The sequence below is a fragment of the Taudactylus pleione genome, unplaced genomic scaffold, assembly GCF_031769625.1.
Source record: "Taudactylus pleione unplaced genomic scaffold, aTauple2 ptg000758l, whole genome shotgun sequence".
NCBI classification, from domain to species: Eukaryota; Metazoa; Chordata; class Amphibia; order Anura; family Myobatrachidae; genus Taudactylus; species Taudactylus pleione.
The window spans coordinates 7,065,912-7,090,607 of NW_028285160.1; positions in this window are offsets into that span (position 1 = coordinate 7,065,912).

Genomic DNA, 24,696 nt, shown 5'->3' on the forward strand with positions numbered 1-24,696 from the left:
CCTCCCAACCACCCTTATGTTGTGTATTAAAAGGACATACACATTTTAACAAACCAATCGCTTCAGCGACAAGGACTGCCACTGTTGTGGCTGAAGTGGTTTGTTTAAAAAAAGTAGAAAAAGGAGGGGGATTTAACCCCCTATTGTACCTCAGCACACTGAATAATACCTGCAACAATATATGAAGACTATATGGTCATAGAAATTCAGAGATATTAGTTGCATGCATTTGCAAATACATGGGAGGCTGCTGGGCCATGTCACGGCTTCTCTGTTACCAGCAGTCCCTAACACTAAGGGGTTCACGTCCGGGGCGCAGTGCACCCCAAAAAACATCCAGCCCAGGACCGCCCCAGGGCATTACACGAAAATGGAAAAAGAGTGACAGTGCAGTGTAAAGTATAGCTGTGTGTGAGTAATCATTAAGTGTGGAATGAGAGGTTAAAATATATGTGAAAAAAGACATGAATAATAAACAAACATAAAAGGTGATGTGAAAAGCAACTATGTGTATTAAGTGATGATGCCCTGAGGAGGCCCAGCCAGACCAGTGGTTTGTTTGAGCCCTCACAAAACAAGCTACTAATGGGCTTAAGACAGCTAACTGTTATGTTAAAACTCTCAATCCAAATAGAAATATTGCAAACTGAGCCAGCGGAACATCCATTTCTCATGTGAATGTGTGGCTAGTAGGTGGAATGCTGCCCAGATCAACATGTTTCGAGACTCCTGTATCTTCCTTAGGGTGTGTGAGCAGCATCGAAATCCAGGGTTTTATATATCTAAACCGGGACTTACTTCCAGTTCTGGCTGACGTGGACCAGAAGTGGTCTAAATATCTTTCAAAGAGATCTTTCTGATGTCCCCAAGTGAAGGAATCCTTGTCTCTAATAGCTATTAGTAGAGAGGAGAGGTACGTAAAAATGGCAAACACACTTTCGAGTTATCAGTGTAAGTGACGTCATGGATTTGGAGGATCATGGGATTTGTAGTCTCCTACTCAGAGTGTTCTTCAAGGTTTTTTTTCTTCACTACTCTAGATGATTAGAAAGTCATCTATGTATTGGTACCATTAATTTTTCTAAGATGAATTTGATGGCTTCTATAGTGAACTATAGAAACCATCAAATTAATCTTAGAAAATAACTTTTTCTTCTTTAATGGAGAATACTATCTGCAAAGAATGGGGACAGTAGTGGGTACCTAATTTTCCCCAAGCTATTTATTCATGTGTTCTTGGAAGAGTAGCACATCTGCCATGGCATAGCTTGGGGCACTAGTCTGCAAAGATGGTACCAATACATAGATGACGTCCTATTCATCTGTAGTGGTGAAGAAAAAACCTTGAAAAACACTCTGCAATGTTAAACAACAACAATATGAATATATTGGTCACTTTCTCCCCCAGTATAAAGGAAATCAATTTCTTGGATCTTACCATCTATACAGAAGAGAACACAATTCAAACCAAAACATCCATAAACCAACGGATGTCAACACATACATTCCAACACACTGTCAACATCACAAACTCTGGATTAGTTGAGTCCTCAAGAGTCAATTTCTTAGGCTCAATTGTAGCAATATAAAAGTATGCCAGCACAAATGTGACAAATGAAAGACAACTTTATAGCTAAGGGTTACAATGAGAAACCAGACAATAAAATTGATCAGCATGCATTCATAACTAGATTATATGGAACAAATCTTCAAACAACATATAGGAGTCTCGAAACTTCTTGGTCTGAGCAGCATTCCATCTACTAGCCACACATTTACAGGAAAAAGGTTTGTATTGCCGGCTCACTTTTCAATATTCCTATCCGGATTGAGAGTTTTGTTTAGGGGGTCAGTAAAGCTGCCTAGATCCTGCTATGGAATCAGTTCTTGTACGGAATTTTTATTTTTGTAACAATAAAAGTGTTAATTTTAGACATCACTGTCTATTGGTTTATATTCGTGGAAAAGTAAAAAATCCCATTGTAGATAAAGATACCTTTATATGTGTCATATATCCTACTTCACTGTGAGTACTGGTACGCTCATTACATCCACTAAAGATACCTATATGTGTTTCAGAGTCGACTTTTACCAGTGAGTTTTGGTACCCATTTACCTAGACCATTGGTAAACAGTATAAAGAAACCTCTATATGTGGATTCCCCATTTACCTATTGTAAGTGGGGTACGTCATGTTTTACTAGTTGTTCAACTGTCAGATATTCTATAATCTTGAAAATGATCCTACTACTGCATCAACAGTGAAAGCCATTTATCATAAAGAGATTGTTTTGTTTTTTCTGGTTGAAACTGACTACACATTATTTTTCCTTCTTTATTTGTATTTTTGGTATACCATTCCATCTGCCATGGCATAGCTTGGGACACTAGTCGGCAAAGATGGTACCAATACATAGATGACGTCATATTCATCTGTAGTGGTGAAGAAAAAACCTTGAAAAACACTCTGCAATATTAAACAACAACAATATGATCGTCGTGGGTGAATACGATTCCATCGTGGGTGAAACCCTGATGATGTAAAGGATATATGAGTTTTATACTTAATTATTTTTATACTTTTTTGTTATTTTTACCGCATATCTATTCGCTCTCAATCACTACATCAGCTTATACACTCCAGACCTAATAGGAAGCGCCATCTGATAGCACCAGGTATTGTCATTTTTGAACTTTTCTTGAAGCCTCTGCAATCTTTTACGTGCAGTTTGCTGAATAAATGTTCCAAAATGTTTTTACCCACAGACAGTATCGTCTGCATGCCCCTGTCATTTTTTTAAAAAAACTCTGTACCACCAAGTTGATTGTGAGAGAAAAACATGTTACATGTTCAAATTCACCCAGCTGTAATGCTGTCACTAAATTTGTGGCATTATCAGAAATGACAAATCCTGAGGAGAGTTCAAGTAATGACATCCCTTAATTTTTGTTACAGGTTGACACCGGTATACCATTTAGTGGAGCCAGTGATACAGAGAATAAACTGCCTGGAGATGAGTTGGCTTTTTGTGTTACCTACTGCTACTGAAGGCAATACACCCACCCAGTGGGCTGTCACAGTCATGTGATTTTTCATATGACAAGTATCACTTGTCCACATATCTGTGGTTAAGTGAACAGTGGTACAATAGCATTTTATAGGCCAAGAATTTTTAATGTCCTGGTACAGGCGAGGAATTGCTCTTTAGTAAAATGGAACCAAGATGGAATTTGGTAGTGGGGACACAGGACCCCAATTAACTGTCTAAAATCAGATGCATTAATGGATGAAATTGGATGCAGATCTAATACTAGCATAGCTTTCATGGCTTCAGTGATCCGTTGTGCAACTGAGTGACAGCTGCATACTTGCAAATGATTGTTCAACAGTTAACTGTTTTTCTAAACTACAACTAGTATTCTTGGTCCCATTTTGGGATTAGGATTAACCCTCAGCCGCAGCAGGTTTAGAGCTCAAGGATTCTTCTGAGGAAACCTGGATAGGGCAGCGATCGGTTAATCTTAGCAAACTGGATGCAGGACTAGATCTGATCATTAATGGTGAAGAGGGATGATAAAGTTGTTGGTGGTGGAGATTGCAGGTGCTGGTATAAAGGTAAGAGATGGGAGCTAACTGTCGCTGGACTGATTGTTGTTACTACTTTAGCAGAATTTTCAGATTTTGCCAAAAACCTTTCATGAATGCACTGCAAATGACATAGTGACAGGGAGGAGGTTCCTAGATGGTTAACTTCCCTACATTACTTACTTTGGATTTACAAATGCTACAGATGGCTTGACACTGTTGTCAGTATTTGGATAATAATAATTCCACACACAAGAGATGGGATTTTTTTTGTCTTATGGTCTTATGCCCAGGCATGGAAGTTATCACGGGCAAGAACTGCATACACTGGTGCCTGACATATACAAACAACATCCTCATTAATGGAGTCAGCTACACAAATATCCCCTTCATCTGATTGCACTTCCTCAGTAGCATTATCAATTCTATATCAGCATCTTTACTTGTGCCGCTCATCCCCACAGTGTCAGAGGGTGCTGAAATAGTGGAAGGAGGCTTCTCTGCATGTCATGTATCAAAAAGGTCAGACTCACACATAGCACTCGTAGTCACCCTTAGGAATTTGTGACCACACAGTTTTTTCTTCTGGCATAGTGCTTTTTTAGCACTGATTTTCCTGTTTTAATTTTTTTGACACCTCTTCTAGACTCTGTGAGGTCTTGCATTGTCATGTGAGGTAGAAGATGATGCCTGACTGAGAGCAGTTGCAGAACCTCCACTCACAAACAAAGGCCAAGACCTGAACCTTTCCCTGCCACTGCAAGTGTTGTATGGCATTTTGGCTATTTTATGTTTTTCTGCAGGAAACTTTTCTTTTATTAGAGGTATTTTTTTTCAACAAAGTAAAATATTGTTTTAACTTCAGATGCCCTGACTTACACCCTCTATGCCCTTGAGCACCAGATGACATTGCAGGACTAGTATTGTCATGACTGGTGGCAGCAGCTGCAGAACTTGTACCCGGTTGCTGCTCCTGCTGCTCTATTTATTGATTGTCATGATCCATGTTGATGCAGTGCGCAGATATTAATTAAGGTGGTGGCCCTTGACATACTTATCATTAGTGGTAGACTTAAATACTGTATCACGGCCTGAAGTTTTTGAACACACACACACCAAAAAATGTTTGAATTTTTCTTTATAAAAGCAAAAACTGTCCACTAACTGTGGGCGAAGCACTGCACAGATATTAATTAAGGTGGTGGCTCATGACTTACCGGGAGCATTTCATCTTCTTATAGCCAGTCCCTTCTGAGGTCATTGGTGGCCGGTGAAGGTGAACTACTCCCAGTGTTCAATACTCACCTCTATGCTTATGATTTTGCCTTCTCTAAAAGGCTTGTTTTGGTACGCAGCCATTATTTACCTGTGTTCTACTCACTCACATTTGCACTTTAAAATTTTGTTTTATGGTTTTAAGGGGCCTATCCATAAGCAGATAAAATGAACGATTGAACGATATATCGTTCAATCGTTCATTATATCTGCTAATGGATAGTCCCTGAACGATGACAGATGCTCACCCCCTTGGCCGATAAATTGCATCTATCATCTCTCCAACATGTTGGTCAATTATCGCATATAGCTGTACAATATTAGCAATATCGTGCAGTTTATATGCTGTAAACGACTAACGACGAAAGATATATTTTAGAAAAGCCACTCTGAGGATGCTCCGAATTCCTTCTTTAATGAATATTCAAACAATCATTTTAAAAAATCCACTCCCTGAATGATGTCATGTGATATCGTTCATCGTTCGGCGTTTGCTATATCGTTTGCAAAATCGGTCATGTACATGACCGATATCGTTCAGCGCAGCCACCGGAATTTTCAAGGGATTTCTTTTGTCTTTCATCACTCAGAAATACATCTGCAAATGGATAGGCCCCTTTACACTATGGATTTTTCCCTCCTATAATTTTATTTGGAGGTGCTGCTGACACTAATTATACATGTGTTGAAGTACACCCAGAAGAATTGAAAGGGAACTTAGATATTTGTTCATCCATCTGAACATAATTCTGCCATTGGGACTGACTTTGCATCCAGTGACTATTACACCACGGATCAGGTTTACCTTCTCAAACATGCTTCATGACCAGAAAAAAGTTGTATGAAGGTTCAATATAGCTAGAACATTGCACCCTTTTGCATACCAGACTAGTTTTCTGAAAAATTTGATTTGCAAAAACTTTTCCTGCAACTTCCCATATTTGTAGACTGGACTCATATTAATATTTTGGTAATGAGTTAACTTCTTAGATTAATTTATAGCCTGTCTAAGCTTATTTTACATTCTTGTGTTTCTGTATAGCTATTTAACTCATTCCTTTGAATTTTTTTATTTTCGACAATGGAAGGGGACTCATCTAAGCAAGCAAGAACTGATCCACACACCCCTGCATTTCTGCAGTAATTGTTCCAATTCCATCTAACAATAGATCGCTATTATATGTAATCTATTAGTGCAGAGATTCAGTCTCCGTAGTTCTGACATAGCTCTATCCAGGCTGGAGAACGTTCTGGTTATTTCATAATGACATCACTGTATTTCTGTATCCATCACAATCTGGTCATATTTGGATACATACCATTCACATTGGACGCTATATATCATTGGTGTATCCACAATGGGTGTAGGGTGTGTGGTGCACATGGGTCGCCTAGACCAGAGAGGGCCCAGACCATATACCACTGCACCCATATTGGCTACCTTCTCCTGCTGCCGCCAATGCTGTTGTCCCAATGATATTTTCAGAAATGTGGTGCCATATTTCTAAAGTTACAGCAGAAACATGATACCAATCACATATTGCCGAAGATAATGCAGTAAATATATACACATGTGTATAAGACTCTCGCACTGTGCCCAGAGCTGGATTTAGACCTCATGGGGCCCTAAGTAGGAGAATAGTTTGGGGCCCCACTCCCTCAAACTACCCTCATCACAGCCCCTCATATCCTCTCCATCACAGCCCCTCTCAAACCCCCTCATTATAGTCACCTCCATCACAGCTCCTCATATCCCCTCTTCACAGCGGACCTTCATCCTAGCTCACTCCTTCCCCCCCATGGAGCCCCTCACAGCCCAGCACCCCTCATCACAGCCCCTCACAGCACCCCTCACCACAGCCCCAGTCATCACAGCCCCCTCACTCCCCTTATCACAGCCCCCATATCCCCCTCATCACAGCCCCTCCATCACAGCCCTCCATCACATCTCAGTCCCCTCCATCACAGCCCCCTCCACCACAACCCCTCCTCATAATCCCCTCCATCACAGCCTCTCCTCATAGCCCCCTCCATCACAGCCCCTCCTCATATCCCCCTCCATCGCAGCCTCTCCTCATAGCCCCCTCCATCACAGCCTCTCCTCATAGCCCCCTCCATCACAGCCCCCCACTTAGACTTACCTGGTCCTGGTGGCTCCAACTGCAGCAGCAGAATACTGGCGGTGGGCGACAGGTCTCGTAGCAACGTCGGTGGGAACCCTCCTGAGTGCTGCGGCGCGCCTTTGCAGGCAGCTGTTTCACAGTGATACAGTCTGCCCGGAGGCTCTCTGGGAGTGGAGGCGGGACCAGGTGACGTCATGACGTCACACGGTAATCGCGCAGTGCTCCTTTGGGAGCACTGTGATCATGTAATTTCTTTGGGCAAAGAGGCCCATCAACGGGCCCCTTGGGTCCCGCCGGGCCCTAGGCGAGCACCTAGGATACTTAGTGGGAAATCTGGCCCTGACTGTGCCAGAGACTCTCTAATTCTATGGGCATGTGTTGGCGCCAGCTTTTTTCTTAGGGGGGACAGCGCCTACGGACATCCTTGCCATGAATATAGCAATCAACTATCTGGAACTTAGGGGGTCATTCAGACCCTCTCGCTCGCAAGCGGGTCAAAGTTCGCTCGCAAGCGGGTCAATGTTGTGAGAATGCGCATGCGCACGACGGAGGGAGCTCCGTTGTGCGCATGCGCGAGACCCGGCGAGCGACGAGAAATACGTCGCTCGGGGTCTTGCACCAAAGTGGGCGTGCTGTCGATAGTGACTGCCAGCACTCCCCCTTTGGTGGGCGTGCCGGGGGTGTGCCAGCCAGACGGAGGCGTTCCCATGGGAACGCCTACCGTCTGAGTCCGGCCCCACTGACATCAGTAATGATGTCAGTGGGAGTGACTTTGGCTCTGATAGAGCCAAAATCACTCCTGGGCTTGCGGCAGCGAGACCCTACCGCAAGGGTCTCGTCACAAGCCCGATGGTCGCTACGGTCTTGACCATCGCGACCATCATCATGGACGCTCGCATAAGCTGTGGGTGGTAACCCACAGCTATGCGAGCGTCCATAAGGCTGCTCCACATTTAAATAGGACGGCCCTGATTCAGAGCGAGCGTTCTGCTCAGAGTGTTCAGCTCTGAATCAGGGCCTTAGTTCATCAGATGTAGCTGACAGTCTGGTTTCAGCGATAATACACAAAGAGCCCTCAAATCACCACCACCTATAAGTGCTGCTTTTGTATGGCATCTAAGCTACAGTACATTAAAGCCTGAAATTCCATGTATATGTGTTAGTCATGCTGGAAGTGGTCAATACTGTAGGTATAGTACTGTAAAGTTTAAGTGCTTAGTAGCTGTTATCTGTATTTAATACTGAATTCACCCATAAATTGCCTGTCTTATAAATGCATCTTTCTTTTCTCAAATATATATTGCAGAATGTACAGGTAAATGACTACAGTGCAATTTATACCAACTGTGCCCAAATCTCTCTTCTTCCATCAAATAAAATAACATTGCGTGTGGTTGAGATAATTGGAATATACTTGATGCCAAATGTAACAAAAATGTTCTCTTTAGCAAGATCGAAAAATCCTTTACTTTATTGTAAAACTGCCATATATGTTTCAGTTATTGTGATGGTAATACACTTGAAAAAGTTTGACAACCACACACACAAAAAACCCAAACTTAAAATAACAACAATCAGTCAAGCAAAGGACGAAAAACAGTGCTAGTGTACAGGTATGATAACATCCATTTACATTACTCAAACCAGAGAGGAAGAAACAGCTGTAGGTGGAGAAACCTAGCTGAGCAGGGACTTCCTGTAGGAAATGCTTATTACAAAGGGGATTGCTTTAGGTTAATGCTAGAGAGCTCTATGCCAGTACTATTATATATTCTGGTCAACATATTTTATTACCTGATTTGTAGCAGTAAATCGAACTAATAAAGACTCAGAGTAAGAATATTAAACGATATGCACCCTATTATGTTTCACTGCAGCGGTATTCAGAGAATACCTTAATTTCTCAGCAAATAATCTGTGACAAGGAGAGTACAAGGTAGTATCACAAAAAATGCAAATGTATGTTATTATTAGAGATGTGTGCAGACCCCCGTGTTTTGGTTTGGGTTCTAATCATCATCGGTTTTGATTTTGGCAATACCACCCTCAAGTGTTTTGGTTTTGGATCTGGATTTTTTTTTTTTTAATGTATAAAAACAGCTACAATCATGTAATTTGATCCCGTTTGTTCATACAGTATTATTATCATCAATAACATTAATTTCCAGTCAATTTTGACAACCTCCCAGCTCACAATATTATTTTAACCAATATTGGCCAAAGGCTGCAGTGAGCTCGCTAAAGTAAGCGACAGAGCAGCGGCACAAACACATGGCAGGTTAAAAGGGAATCGGATGCCGGCAGTCGGGATGCCGGCGGTCAAAAGACGGACAGCCAAAAGGCCGACATTGGCATCTCGATGCTCAGAATACCGACAGGGGCTCCGTAAGTATACTAACCCTCCCGTCCTCCACCCCTTAACCCTCCCTTCCTGCATCCTAACCCTAACCCTCCCCCCCATGCAGCCTAACCCTCCCCATTAGTGCCTAAACCTAACCCTCCCCTCTTGGTGCCTAAATCTAACCCTCCCCCGGTGGTGCCTAAACCTAACCCTCCCTTCCTGCAGCCTAACCCTAACCATCTCCCCCTCCGCAGCCTAACCCTCCCCACTATACTTACGGTCAGGATGCCGGCTGTCAGGATTCTGGCATCGGCATCTCAAATGATGTTGGAATTCCGGCACCGGTATTCTGGCCGCGGGTCGGGATTCCGGCGCCGGGATTTCGACAGTCACCATCTTAACTACATCCCGTTTAACAGAATGTAGCACATCTATGAAATGTAGTGACACAGCAGTGGCAGACAGGATGGCAGTTTAATAAACTATACGACCCTATAGAATGTTTTCATTAATCAAGAACTAATAGCCTAAAATGAAAAGCCTAGTAGAATAGATAATAAATTAATAAATTGAAAACAGAAGAAATGGTTCATAAAAAATAAACTGTGGGGTTCCTCCAAATCAGTAACCAGACCTGGACATCTGAGCCTGGGCTAGCATTGGAAAATAGGGTGAAAAATGGCGTGAGGTTCCCCCTATTTCCCAATAATTTGCACTGGGCTGAACTGGCTGGGGGGAAGGGGAGGGGGTAATGTAATAGCAGAGAAACACAGAGTGGGGTCCACCGGCCATAACTTTAACCAGCCCAAAACTGGTCAGCCCAGGGATTGTCAGGACCCCATTCATTTCATTCCATAGAAATGAATGGGGGACCGCTGATTGGCTGGAAGAATGAAAGCAGCAATCTCAGCCAATCAGCGCTTCCCCATTCATTCTAAGGAGTAGCCGGCAGTAGCCTGTCACATTCATCGTGGCACTGCTGCACAGTGTAAATAAGAATAAACTAAATAAGACCTGCGAGTGCGCAAGCCCCGGAGCGAGAGAGAAACTCTCTCGCTCCGGAGCTCACTACAAAAGGGCCAGCTGTCGATGTTGATCGACAGCTCAGCCCGTTTTGTAGGTGGGGCGGGGGGGTTGGCTACACAAACGGAGGCGTTCCTGATGGAACGCTTGCCGTTTTGTGGTCGGCCGCACTGACATCAGCAGTGATGTTAGTGGGGAGCTTCCTACTTGATCAGAGCAGGAAGCTCCCTGGGGCTTGCGGTTGCCGAGACCTAACCTTAGGGTCTCGTCACAAGCCCCGATGGTCGTGATGGTCTTGACCATCGTGACCATCACTATGGTCGGTCACTAAACTGTGGGTGGTAACCCACAGCTTAGCTAGCGACCAGGAGGCCGCAATAAAAAAAAAAAGCGCCCGCCCTCATTCAGAGAGAGCGATCGCTTCTTGCGACCGCCTCTGAATGAGGGCCATAATCCCTACATTTTGAAAGTAATAAATTGGTAAAAGAGGGATGTGTGGAGGAGTATATTTTGTGTGTGTGTCATGTCTTTTGTTGAATATTTTTTTTTACAGGTGAACTACAGGTACCAGGGGGAATCGGTATGAAATCGGTTCGATTCCCGGCATCGGCAGGCCGACTGAAGCGAAAGCCCAACAGCGCTGGAAATCCCGTTCGTCCCTAAGGTAAGTATAAACTAACCTAACCTAACACCCTAACCCTTCTTAGGGGTGCCTAACCCTAACCTCCCCCCCAAGTGCCTAACCCTAATCCCCCCTCTAAGTGCCTAACCCTAACCCCCCTTCCCCGCTGCCTAAACCTAAGTCCCCCGGGGGGGTGCCTAACTCTAAGTCCCCCCCGGGGGTGCCTAACCCTAACCCTCCCTCCCCCTAGCCTAACCCTAACCCTCACGGGAGGGTGCCTAACCCTAAGTCCCCCCCCCAGGTGCCCTAAATCTAACCCCCCCCACGGCTGTCCGCTCGCGGCGCCCGGCATCCCTTCGATCGGGATGCCAGGTGCCTGTCTCCCGGCATCGGGAAAATCTGAGGCGTCTACATCTAGACGCCCGGCATTTCACCCTCGCCGGGATATAACAGTCGGGAACCCGGCTGTCGGTATTAAGGCAGCCGGTTTCCCGATTGCATCCCGTACTAAGGGTCCTTAATGTCCGTGCATGCTGGCACTTGTTATTCCACAAGTGCCATAATACCAGGGCAGACTTGCTGTAGTCCACCTGTAAAACACCATATTTCTTAATTACGCCCACACCCAAAGCCCAGGAGGTGCAGGAAAGAGCCCAGGGCTGGCTGTCCCTCAGAAGGGGGGATCACAGTTTTGGCGAGGTCCCGACTCTCCGAGGGATTCTAGTCCTATACTGATCAGTTTGGGTCTCTTTAACATTATGGCAGGAGGACCCAATTCTGTGTGTCTCGCTACCATAACTTTATCCTCCCACCATCCTGGCTGGTCTGGCCTGGTGCTAGTCATTGCAAAATAAGCCCCACGCTGTTTTTTCCACCTATTTTATTTTCCAAAGCTAGCCCATGCAGTTGGAGATTTCCAATTTTTAGCAATCAGAGATTTTTGCTACATTACATACATGGACTACAAGCTTTGCCACTGGCAGACCGGGCTGGAGCACACGGCAGAGAAAGACCTGTGATCTGCGATATCAAATTCCATACATGATCCCAGTAAGAGCAAATCATAGGTCATGACCTCCATATGTGAAAAAAAATTACCCTCCTTTCCACACTGCTGCCAACAGGAACTTGGTATTGAATCAGAGCCGACCCTAGGCATAGACAAACTAAGCAAATGCCTAGTGCATTTGGAATGCCTAGGGGCATCCAAGCCTGCCTAGGGCAGGTGGAGGTTAGGTGCAGGCATGGCTGGGGCACCTGCTGCCAGCTGGGCAGAGACTCTGGCAGCTGCTACTGCAGATGCGTAGCATCCACGATCGGAGCTCAGCTGACAGATCCGATTGGGCCTGGTAGCAGCAAACAGTGAGCGGGCAGCAGCTGAACAGCCGGAAGCAGTTTGCAGGGGCGGAGCACCTGGACAGCGGCTAATGGTTAGAGCCGGGCAGGCTCTAAGGTGTCACACAGTCAGAATGAGCTTCTGAGCATGGGCAGAGGCTCATTCAGGACTGTAAGTAAATGGTCGCAGGAGGGCTGCTGCACCATGGGCCTTTCCGGAGCTCGGAGTAGTGAGTCACACCTCACGGCTGTGGGTTCTGCCTCCAGCAATCACACACATCTGCTGCCTGCCAGCCAGAGATGGGAAAAGCGGGTCCGCCGCCCGCGTCTTGCTGCATCTTGAGTCGGACAGCTCTGCAGGCTGCGCTCAAGTAAAGTAAGTTTGGAACTGGGAGAGAGCTGGGGTGCTGTGGTGCTCACTGCTGGGAGAGGGGTGTTTTGCTGGAATAGTGGTGGTGGGTGAGGGTGGGTGGGTGCTGATACTGTGCTGTGTTGTTTCAGGATCCCACGGGGAGGGGGCAGCACCCAAAATCTTGCCTAGGGCACTAATTTGGCTAGGGACAGCTCGCTGTTGAATGAAACAGTGTGTAAAGATTAGACGGCACTAAGTACCTTTCTAGTATATATTTTGTAACATGTTTCTCATATTGCCACACTTATGGAGGCTTTGTCAATTCTAGACTCAATGGCAGACCATCCCTTGTCATCAATAGGGACAGATAAATCAGCCCCCCAAGCTAAATTGTGAGGTTCCCAGTCGGGAGGAGGCTGAGCCAGAATGGAGTGTTATAGTACTGAGATGTTGCCAATCGAGAAGACACAAAGGATAGCAAATGAATGGTTTGGGAGGGTTATGGGAAGAAGGGGGGAGGGTAAGTATACTTACCCGACACCTGTCGGGATACCAACCATCGGGATGCCGCTGTCGGTATTGTGACAGGAGGCATCCCGACTGCCGGCATTACATACCCATTCCCTCTCAGGTGGGGGGCTTAGGGGAGGTGTGAGGAGCCAAATTATGGGACAAATGTAATTATCCCATACCTCGAGAGTGAACTGAACAGTCTGGATCACATAAGCCGAGGCTGGTCTAAGTGATTTGGTTAACCAGACTATCCCATCAACCCTCTCAACCTGGAGCATGGCATTTTCAAGATATAACCTTTTTTACAACTCAGGTCCGAGCGCCAAGATATACTGTGGTTAAGTTGTGCTGCATTGTAGTAACATTGGAGTACCTGGAGACCAATGCCACTCTCAGGCACTGATTTAACCAGGATGGCTCTTGAATACGAGGTCTTCCATTAGACCAGACAAAACTATTGCAGAAGGTTTGAATGGAGTTCAGGGCCAAAATTGGGACAGGGATGGGCCGGGTCCGGAACAAATATACTAGCCATGGAAGGAGGTTTATTTTCATGGCATTGATTCTACCAAACAATGAAATATAAAAGGACTGACATTTTTTTTGCCAAAGACCCATTAATTCTATTTTAACCACATAACAAAGCCTGCACAGATTATACTGATCTTTGCAGTGCTTTCAGTCTGCCCACAAACATGGAGCTGCATCAGGGAGGAATAGGAATCAGAAGGAATAGGAGTTAGAAGGAATATGACAGGGAGGGACTTATATGCAATCCAAAACACACAAAATCTGAAATTTCTGGGACTATGACGTTTTGCCTCATTTTGAGAACTGAATTTACTAGGAGGAACCAAGGAATACCTCGGTTCAACTCGGTACTCCAAAATTTGGTGCTGTACGAATCATTCCAAACCACTCTAGTAATTGTTAATAAAACAATGTATAACTGCAGTCACAGATAGAATAAAGTGTTACTCTATAAAAAAAAGTTTCACAAGTAACTGTGTAGAACAGTTGTCCTCACCCTCAACCCTCACATATCCCCAACAGGTCATGTTTTAAGGATTTCTGTCTGTGGAAGCATGAAGGATAATTACTGACCCAGAAAAATAGATTAACCCATGCATGCATGATTAAATAAATCAAGAGAACATGACTTATCAGTGGTATTTGACGACAGGAGTTGAGAACCACTGGTGTAGAAAATGCAACCATTGGTAACCAATCAGACCTTTGTTTTTCAGTTTTGGGTGCATTTGGGTAGGGTATGAGAAGAAAATTATTGTATACAACCTACAATTTCTGCTTATCCAGAATATCCTCTGCTTTAAGGTGGGTATAGGGCACCCTAAAGCCAAGGGCCAAAATATGCCGCCCCGCCCCCCCTGATCTAGCCCCACCCCCTCACAATTGCGGAGCGCAATGGGGACCAATTATCAGTCCCCCCTGCTCCAGCTGATCTCTGCATATGCAAAGATCAGGAGACTGGTGTTCGAGGGGAACTGTGTTCCCCTCCTCACACTTTAACTATCAGCGCATGCTCCCCAGGGCGATGTTTGCACAGCATTCTGGGGCTTGATTCTGGCAGTGATGTCGGTGGTCACAGACCGCCGTATCACTGTAGGGTGGTCCGGGGAGATCCATTCTACACTTGTGCTGAATAGATTTTCTCTGCTAAAGCCGGGGGACAGAGCAGACTGGTGTGGTCACGTGATGCGACATTGCCAGATGAACAACAGGTGGCACTCATTGCAATGATTTAATAGGAGACCAAGTACACCAACGTTTCAATGTTTTATGCAAACATTTTCCTCAGGGCATAAAAAATCATACAGATACACTCACCTATACACCCCCGCCGTGTCACCGCATGCACGCAGGATCCTGCGCATAAAGATGACATCACTGGATCATCAGCGTCACGGAGGGGCCGGACCATGTGACCACTAACCACCAATTGAAAGGACAATTCAGTAACCCAGCAACAGGACATAAACAATGCAACAAAAAACAATATCAAAACAAATAATGCAAATATAAATATAACAAACACTTATAAAGAATAAGTAAACATAAGACATACTCAGCGATAATATGCTAAACAAGGCACGTCTGTCAATGGTGCCCGAAGATATAATTTATACACCAGAACCTAAGCTAATGAATACAATAATTGTGAAGTATCCACAAATAGTGAAACATGCCAATAAATGATTACTGCGCTGAGTATAAATGGTGCTAAAATGAAAAGAGTCTACTAAATGAAAAATGATATACTAGGAAATGACGATGACGATGTAATAAAATCATCGAAACGTTGAATTTACCTGCTACTTATTGGACTTATTGATCTGAGTGCCGCCGCCTTCGATTGTATTGTTGGGGCTCCTTGCCGGGATCACCTACGTAGGGCACAGGTGATCTTGTTTTTCTCAATGGGAGTGCCGCCTATCTGGACATTATATATATATATATATATATATATATATATATATTTATATATATATACTGCCACACTGAACAGACAGCAGTATATATATATATATATATATATATGTATGTATATATATAGAGCCACCCTCAACAGACAGCCTGATCACTGTGGCCAGCAATGATTGGGACACATACGGAACGATGAAGGCGGAGCTCAGGTCGGATGGAGGGGCTGGGCGCTTCCTGGTTTCCAGGATATACATAGCAGCAGCTATCAGGAGCCACGTCTACTTCTTCTTGTCATTAGTGTGATCACTAGTACACAGCAGCCGCTGCGGGAGGGTGTCCCACTGGCTAACCGGGGACACAGCAGGAGCCGCAGCTACCAGAGCCGTGGCTACTGCTTTTAGTGAAGGTGGTAATTCTGGCTGCCCGATCACTGCTGGCCACAGTGATTGGGGCACAGCAGCAGCCATGACTACAGGAGCCGCGGCTGCTGCTTCTATCGAAGGCAGGGGGTGCAGCCGGGTACCTGAACACTGTGGCCATCAGTGATCGGGACATAAAGGAGGGGGAGCTAAGGGTGTAGCCAGCTGCAGGAAGATTAGCTTCCCACACCCACCTAGTGGGCTTTTCTGACTGGTCGCATCAGACACAGCCATGTCAGGGAAAGCTCAGTCTGATGTGGTCACATCTGATGCGACCATGCCAGGCGAGTGGTTAATACCTATGGTCCCTTCTCCTCCTGCATTTGTAAGCCTGTGTTATTGTGTGTGCCGGGTTGCGCATGTGCCCACCGGCACTCGCTCCCACCCTGCCAGTGATGCCGGCTGTGGCCCCTTCTCTTGTCAACAGCTGCGATGTGGGGTGAAAAGCTGCCGCTGCTCTGGCTAATGGTACCTGGAAGTGCCTGCTAGCTTGAGCAGATGACGGGTTTGGTTTGCATTCCACAGAGGAATGCAAATCCCAGAAGCGCTGCATATGATTCAGCCCGGGCCGACAGCAAGTGTGAGCCAGCCCAGCAGAGGTGGATGGGACCGGCCCAGTGCTTTCCCAATTGCTCAATCTGCCTCTGCTGTCCACCATAGTCACTACTGGGGAAGGTTAAGGGTACAACAGAATTCTGGTACTAATATTTTTATTTTGCTATACAGAAAGTGGAGTGAGGTCCTTGTCTGAATCTGCATTTGAGGAGAGGTGTACATAGAGTGTCCTACCTATTTGACAGCTACTGTTATTTATAGTTAACATTAGCTGCTTTCCTGTAGCATCATTACTAGTGGTGATCAGCAAATGTGCAGGGAGCCATATGTTATATAGGATTGTGGGGAGTTAGCATTGCACAATTGCTTTGTTAAATCATCAGTATTAACTCTCTCTAACTATTATGCCTTTACAGTTGTACTAAGCTGTACTTTGACCTCTGCAATTCAGATCATTCATATTGTTTTGCAAATAACAATACCATCGGCTGTCCATAAATGTTTTCCTTACTTGTCATTAAATTATGAGAAACCAATCTCACTGAACCAATATTGACAGGAATGCAGCCTATCAATTAACTAGTACCTTGCAAATATTTAACCCCCAAGTGTCTAGTAATTAATACCCGCTCTTCCCCCTCTCGACTCCCCTAAAAATCAGCGCAAGTTACAGAATAGCTGGCAGTTGATATGCAGAACAAGTATGTGTCGCTGGACATGCCAGCAGCTGGAGATGTATCTGAACCAGAAGCTACCAGCATGGAAGTTCATTCACAGAAGAGATCTTCTGCAAGATGCAAGACGAAACATCTACAAATCACCTAGAAGGTATAATGAGGAATTTGCAAATTTTGCATTCAGCGAGCCTCTAGATATCCAGAGCAAAAGCAAATATCCTTTTGGTGTGAATGGAAATCCAAGATAGGCAAAGAGACTTTGCAAGATTAAGTAGACACAAGTGTGAGAGACATCAAGACTTGTGACAGTGACAGCAGTGCTGAGTTCATGAGTTGAGAGACTGCTGTTGTGGCCCATGCTATGGGTGAGGGGACTCTTACTCATAAATCTACAAAGAAGACCAAATTAAAGTCACATAACATGTTGATGCCTTTTTATGTTTTTAACCCTGTTTTCCTTTCAGGTTGCTACAGAGAAGCCACTGTATAACTGAATGTATGTGTAACATGGCGCTTATGAGGTTGGGTGTTGATAGTAGAGTGCGCTAGTGCGCATGAATCCACACTTAAAGTACATCCAGGGATAGATCCCAGCACATGCAATCTTCACCACCTTCACCACCAACACCTTCATCATCAACCTCCTCATTTATGATTGGAGGTAGTCCTTCTGCATCCAATTTGTGAAAGCTAACTACTCCTCCCCTATCCAGGATTCCCAAGAAGAATCCTTGCATGCTAGTACTGCTGCTGTGGGAGGTGTTTCTTCATCACACAGCCATGTGTTGAATTGAAAATTGTCTGGAAAGGACTGTAAACTAATGCTATTGATGTCTATAATACTATAGGAACAAAATCAGGCCCAAATTACACGATTTTATCTATTTGTATCAATTTTTAAGAAAACCAAAACAGAACTAATATACTTGATGAGGGGGGGGGCTGCTGCTGCCCCTGCTGCAGGTCAGCGGAAAGAAGGAGACTATAGTCTTGGACGCCAGGGTCCCAATGCCTGTGCAATAGATCAGGCAGGCACATGGACCGGCGCATGCGCACATGTGGTAGTGGGACTGTGCATGTGCAAAACACCAGCTTCTAGGTACTGCATCAGCTGCTGCCCCTAGAAGCCAGGTAGTGATGCCCGATAGTCAGAGGAGCAGCTTCCCACTGGAATTGCAGCATGGTCTGGCAAAACCAGGAGTCCCTCTCCGTGGGACTGCCTGTCCTGTGTGTGATTGGCAGGTAGTGTTTCCAATGGGAAGGCACTGCCAGTGTAGCCAGTGAAGTCACGGACTGCAACTGGCTCATTGGGGTGGAAGATTTTAGGTAAGCTCTGCCACTGCTTGAGGGAGTAGTTTTGTCAAAACAAAACATGGGGGTCTGCGCACATGTCTTCTATTAATTCAGAGAAGTTGTTGAACAAATTATTAAGCAATCTCTGAATATTCAAATAAGCACAATTAAACGGAAATTGGTTTATATTGATTGGTTATTACATATACCTTTACAAATCTCCATATAGCATCACTATATGTGATCCCAACAATCACGGGCATAGCTAGAACTTTGTGGGCCCCATAGCAATATTTGAAGTGGCCCCCCCATAGTTTCTAGAGACAACTCTCTTGGCAGCGCTCCACCAGAGTGCCTCAAAGACCCTCATGCAACTGTATATGCCAGCCCAGATCATTTCCTGCCTCTTTATATGCCAGACCAGGTCTCTCTAATGTCCTTTCATGTACCAGCCCAGAGCCCACTCCCGGTCCTTAATGCGCCAGTCCAGAGCCTGCTCATACCATTTTATGTGACTCACAGACATTCATGCCCCTTTATATTATATGTGTGCTCCGTGACTGGGCTTAGCCCACTGTGTGTGTATTATACAAGCTCCGTGACTGAACTTAGCCCACTGAGTGTATTATACAAGCTCCATGACTGGACTTAGCCCACCATGTGTTTTTATATTATACAAGCTCCGTGACTGGACTTTGCCCACTGTGTGTATTATACAGGCTCCGTGACTGGGCTTAGCCCACTGTGTGTATTATACAAGATCCGTGACTGGACTTAGCCCACTGTGTGTATTATACAGGCTCCGTGACTGGGCTTAGCCCACTGTGTGTATTATACAAGCTCTGTGACTGGACTTAACCCACTGTGTGTATTTATAATATTATACAAGCTCCGTGACTTTACTTAGCCCACTGTGTGTATTATACAGGCTCTGTGACTGGACTTAGCCCACTGAGTGTATTATACAAGCTCCGCGACAGGGCATAAGCCCAGTGAGTGCATACAAGCTCCGTGAAAGGGCATAGTCCACTGTGTCTATTCTACAAGCTCCGTGACAGGGCATAAGCCCACTGAGTGTATTATACAAGCTCCGTGAAAGGGCATAGCCCAGTGAGTGCATACAAGCTCCGTGAAAGGGCATAAGCCCACTGTGTGCATACAAGCTCCGTGAAAGGGCATAGCCCACTGAGTGTGTTATACAAGCTCTGTGAAAGGGCATAAGCCCACTGTGTGTATTATACAGGCTCCGTGACTGGGCTTAGCCCACTGTGTGTATTATACAAGCTCCGTGACTGGACTTAGCCCTCTGTGTGTCCATAACACACAAGTACTGTAACTCAGTAGTGAGTGGCAATGTTTCATAGATGTGCTTTAAACTGCAGTGTCTGTGCCGCCACTCTGTCGCTTAGTAACCAGCCAGCTCACTGCAGCCTTTGGCCAATAATAGTGAAAATAATATTGTGAGCTGTGAGGTGGTCTAAATTGACTGTAAATGACTGGAAATTAATGTTATTGAGGTAAATAACACTCTAGGAAGAAAAAAAAGCCCAATTTATGTAATTTTAGATTTTTTTGCGAATTTTGGCAAAAAATGCAAATCCAAATCCAAAGCCAGTCACCGCAGTTTGGCAAATCCAAATCCAAAGCCGGACGACGAATTAGAACCAAATCCAAATCCGGCAAAAATGGTCCGGCGCACATCCCTAATTAAAAATCTATGAAAATCGATAAAAAGTTGAAAACAGCTAAAACCTGAGTTCGATTTTTAAATCAGAGTTCAGAACCGGCAACAGAGCCAAACGGGGACTCGGTTCGGACCGGATCACAAAAGTGAATCCGACCCTTAACCCGGTTCTTCTCGGAACCGCTAAATTCGGGTGTGTTTGGATTTCAGAAATCTGGACCCACACATCTCTAATTAAAATCATTGAACAGCTCAGTGTCAAAAAGTTTTCCTACAGCCTGTTTGCAAACAAGAAAATTTGGGTTACTAGGGCAGAGAATATTGCGTAAAATTGCCAAAGGATTACATTGTATTGTCATCTAGAATTTCTGTCAAGTGTTCCTTTTAGACATGTACAGTATTATTACAGAGTGAAAAAAATGTAGAGAAGTGGAATGTCATGTGGAAGTATCTTAGCCAAAAGCCTCCACATTACTTTACTTTTGATCGCTATTGACTGGAGAATAGTGGAAAGCTGTTGAGTTTTCACATCAGTCAGTTTCACACAAATACACTCTCACTTTGAAAGGTTGCCCCGAGGTGCGGAACACATCTGCTATAGTCAGAAGACAACGGCCATGGGACGCATTGACCATACAATGGACCGGGACAGTATTGCAGGGAAAAACATGCCCGAGGCACGAGACTAAGTGAAATGACTGCTCTCCTTCCATTTCTGTACAACAAAGAAATACATGATTTGGCATTTTCCTGATGGAATGTAAAGAATGTAAATTTATAACATCACTTCATTGAAAACAGCGGAAATAAAACACCCTGCAATGTAATTTAACATGTGTTACCTCTTCTAGCTGTTGTAGATAACAGGTCTAAATCTGCCAGGCAAAGTGATTGAATCCATATTATTTATTTGGTATGTTAAAAGAATTGTGAGAGAAAGAAAAAATGTTCAACTGATGTTTTTTTTTTTTAGCTATATATTATATAGAGATGAGTGCAACGTTTCTGTAAGCTAAGGTTCGTGGTACGTCTACAAAATCAGTTTGTGAAAGTCAGGCTGAAAACATTTAGAAATTTGTAATAAAATTTTCCTTTCATCCTAAGGTTCTCATTTGGTAAAATGAGCTCCCATGATCCTTCCTAGTAGAGCTGTACGTAGTCTCTGCCGTTGTAATATGTCCAAATTTTTACCCATCTTGTAAAAGCACGTATGCACACAAAGGGGGCGATTCAAATATTCTGTGCGCCCCCTGCTGGACGTCTATACGAATAGACTTTTTGGCGCCCATTAGTATATAAAGTGGCTACAAGCATTGGGTTTGGCCTCGCAAAGCAGCTAAACATGTCTAAAGAAGTGGTTAGGGCATCTAAACAGCCGTTTGTTCGCCCAAACAACGGACTTTGCACAGATTTCTTCTTGCACCTGAGGAGGCCGTGAGAAGAAATGTGTCCCCCTGCAGCTTTTACATCCAAAGAGACTCGCTTTCAATAGTATGTATTGAAAGGTAAATAAACAATGCATGCAATATTATGCTTATTGTTAGTGCAATGCTTTGTAGCCACATACTGTAATGTTAGTAAGCATACAGCATAGCAATGAAGATTAGTTAGACTCCAAATCACAAGTAGATCTAATAATCTTGCTCAGTTCAAGCAACAGCTCTTAAACCAAAATTTGTAGCCAATACGCTGGACATTGATACATTGTAACAGGGTACAGTTTGTAAATAATGCAACTATATATTACTCCCAAATACGCTGCAATTAGAGTCCCGACAGACTTACAACAGGCCGATTTATCAAAGGAAATTTGTGGGATATCCCCCCAAAAAGCCAGTTTTTGGGTGATATCTGCAAATTTAAAGTGTACCCTGAATGTATCTAGTGGTGGACCACAGGCGATGTCTGAGATATCTGCTGAAGTCCCCCATTTCCTAAGTTTTTATGAAGGTTGCAATTGATGAGATTTACCAAGCTCCAGAATGTGAAGGCCCGGTAGCTATTGCCATCTCCAGATAGCATTAGCCATTGTAGCCTATGGGCTACTTGCTATCAAATTTACCGGAAGAGGGATCTGTACAGGGAGAGAGATCCAAAGGATCCCTCCCCGGCAATGGATGCTCACGCATGCTATATCTACTGATCACGCATGCACAGTAACGCGTCCGGCACCTGAAAGAGAAAATAAAGTGATTGCATTAGCCCATACTTGCCAACTGTCCCTGAATTTCCCTGCAACGGCTATAAGGCACAATGATCCCTATGGCTACATCCATTTTCTGAGAAGTATCAGTGTGTTTTCATCAACTAGTAGATCTTACTAACTGCTTTGGGGCTCGTCTACATTTGATGTAAATCAGTTTTATGACACGCCCTTTAGATGTAGCAGTACACGCCCACTTTACCGCTACACTCATAGGTGTTGCTTTCACAATCTCCCTGAAATGCTTTTTCAAAAGTAGGCTAACATGCATTAGCCCCTTTTCCTGCAATGTTATTAATGGTACATCCTGGCAATCTTTAATTTCTTATTGCCGCAATAACAAGTTATAAAACCAGATAATAATAAATATGCCCCAAAATCTTTATCACCTCTCATTTGATGGGTTTTCCATTATGCAGCACACGAGAGGGAAGGCTAGTAGCGACTGTTGGTATTCATACCTCAGAAGATCCAAATAAACAGTCTGGATTCCATCAAAACAGTGATAAGTATTTAAATCCAGGGATTCCTAAGCAACAACTTCTTTACGAGGTTCTCCGCCTATCAACCGACGTCAGAGGCTTCCTCAGAAGATACAGGTTCTGGATATACAGTGTTTGGCCTTAATTTGACTCCAAGGAGCTGTATGACTGTGCCAAACTGTGTTCTGCGTGTGAATAAGAGAGAGGTTGTACAAAGTGCTTCACAAGCTTCATTATATATATAATACGTCTATTAATAATTAATATATATGTCTGAAAAAAAACTTTTCCATTTCACTCTTGAAATGTTGATCAGCTTAGCCTCATTTCCAGCCTAAATCAACTAACGAGTGATGGGTCATAAAGACTGTTTATATTACTTGTAGCACTTTTGTGTGTGTGAAACTTTCCATTATATTACTTGGAGAACTCCTACAAATATGTTTCTCCACCGATGTGCAGCATGAAGGTTCAAAATATATGCAATAAAAAAGTATACAGTAGGATAAGACTAGAATGCTGCAATGCTCCGCAAAACTCTGTAATCAGTGCGTCGCTCCATATTTTACAGGGAATGTCCACACTCCAACAAACCCCCCCCCCTGACTTGTGTGAGCACCTGCTCTGCTCATCTGCACTGCCAACCACAGTCCAGGATCTGAAATTGAGGCTTATGACAGACAGAAGCTGATTGCAAATAAAAACTTCATAAATTACCTCCTGTGTTCATTACGCAAGAGCGCCCGCAGTTACACATTTACAGCCTGACTCAGAATTAGGAGCAATATCACTAAAGGGAGGAAATAAGGAGCAATTTACTCCTGGAATAAACCATGTTGCAATGCAAGGGGTGCAAATGCATTTATTAAATTTAGAATTAATCTAGGACAAGCCTCTTCACAACTTTAAATCTCTCTGCACAATTTATATCTGCCCCATCCGCAGTTCAACATGGTTTTGCCAAGGTGCATCCATAAAAGTAGGTCAAATTATTAATATTCACCTACTTTTGTAAAACGTTGGTGCTGTGTCCATTCATTAAACAGGTAATGCAGGAGATTTCACTGAAAGACCCTAGTATGGGAACCTTATTCATCAGACGCCTAAAGATACATCAATTTTGGAGTTTGATTGCGAGAATGGATGGCATCTGTAGATGGCATCCGTTCTCGGTTCCCTGCTCCTTCCTACGGGAAGGAGTCCCGGGTTGCGAAGAGGGATCCGTTCGGATCCCTCTTAGGCTCCCTCTGCCATTCGTCTGGGTTTTTGTTCATCACAGTTCACACATGTGCAATAACAGAGTCAACGTTTCAATGTTACAATAGTAGAGGTTACAGAGATTGTGGGGACAGCTGGTCTTCGGATCAGCTGTCCCCGCCCTGGAGCAATGTTGAATTGCTCCACTGATTTTGTATCCACTGCTGCTACTCGCAGTGAATTGGACACCGATACTAATATTAGTATCATGAATAGACCCCTTACTGAGAGAATTTCGTGGTGTCACTTCATTATGTCACTTGGATGACAACTAGTATGAAATAAAGCCTGGTGCATTAGGTGTTGACCTGGATCAATTGTTCCTTGCTAGTCAGCAATGTTAGGTCAAAGTCCATGTAAAAATAGCTGGCGTTTCTATTACTTTTAGATACACAGAAGTTTTATTATTGTATTTATTAAATTATTTTATTGAGCAGAACTTTTAATAATGCTAATGACTCAAAATGGTGGAGACTTTTACATATAATCTTTAACTTTGGTGTAGTCTTCA